This window comes from Mya arenaria, chromosome 7 (assembly GCF_026914265.1).
Source record: "Mya arenaria isolate MELC-2E11 chromosome 7, ASM2691426v1".
In the NCBI taxonomy this organism is placed as follows: domain Eukaryota; kingdom Metazoa; phylum Mollusca; class Bivalvia; order Myida; family Myidae; genus Mya; species Mya arenaria.
In genome coordinates, this window is record NC_069128.1 from 27943078 (window position 1) to 27944245 (window position 1168).

Below are 1168 nucleotides of genomic sequence, written 5' to 3' on the forward strand. Positions count from 1 at the left end.
GCAAGCTTCGTCAAATATGTTGGATAATGGCGAGGTGTTCCGGTTGCAAATCCGGTTTCAACTGGTTGGCAATAACACGTACTAAAAGGCTGGTCAGTTGGCTGACTGTATAGAAATAGATGGAAAGGGCTGACTAATAAAATAAACAATTGAAATAAAATATATCGAGGAGGTATTTTTTAAGTTTTATGTTTTGTCATGTACTCATTTACTAAGAATGGTTAGTTGTTGTTGTTCATGGTTTTATAAAAAAAATTAATATTACTGAAATAATGATATTGAAATATATAAGAAATCAAGTATGTATATATATTACATTAAATTTCATTTGGTTGCCATGTATGATTAATTTGCAGGTTTCACTTGATATAAATATTAATATTTACATCTTTATTAATATGAATGTATGAAATAAACTCTAAATGAAATTACTGGTGCAGATTTGGTGGAAGTGTGAATAATGAACACGCATTATTTAAAGCGATATTGGCAAAGTTAGTCAGTTTAAAATTTAATCACTTATTAAAATTTTGTATTTAGCTAGAAAGTACATATACAACACGTGAAAACGTTTTCTCGGGAATAACCATTACAACATATGCAAACTGTTGTTGGCAAGAAGCACCGCCATTATTGCGTAAAGATTGCTGGAACTTTTGACAGTATTGTTTTTAGAAACATGAAAAACTACGACAGTATACCGGCAAGTCGTTGCGCCCCTGGGGGGACGAAACGAGTTGTGGACACAATATTACATCATTTACCCTTCATTAGGTGTATTAAGGCAGTAACGAGAGTAATCCTACACACAAAACTACATAATTTACCCTTCATTCATTGGGTGTATTACGGCAGTAACGAGAGTAATCCTACACACAAAACTACACAATTTACCCTTCATTGGGTGTATTACGGCAGTAACGAGAGTAATCCTACACACAAAACTACATAATTTACCCTTCATTGGGTGTATTACGGCAGTAACGAGAGTAATCCTACACACAAAACTACATAATTTACCCTTCATTGGGTGTATTATGGCAGTAACGAGAGTAATCCTACACACAAAACTACATAATTTACCCTTCATTGGGTGTATTACGGCAGTAACGAGAGTAATCCTACACACAAAACTACATAATTTACCCTTCATTGGGTGTATTATGGC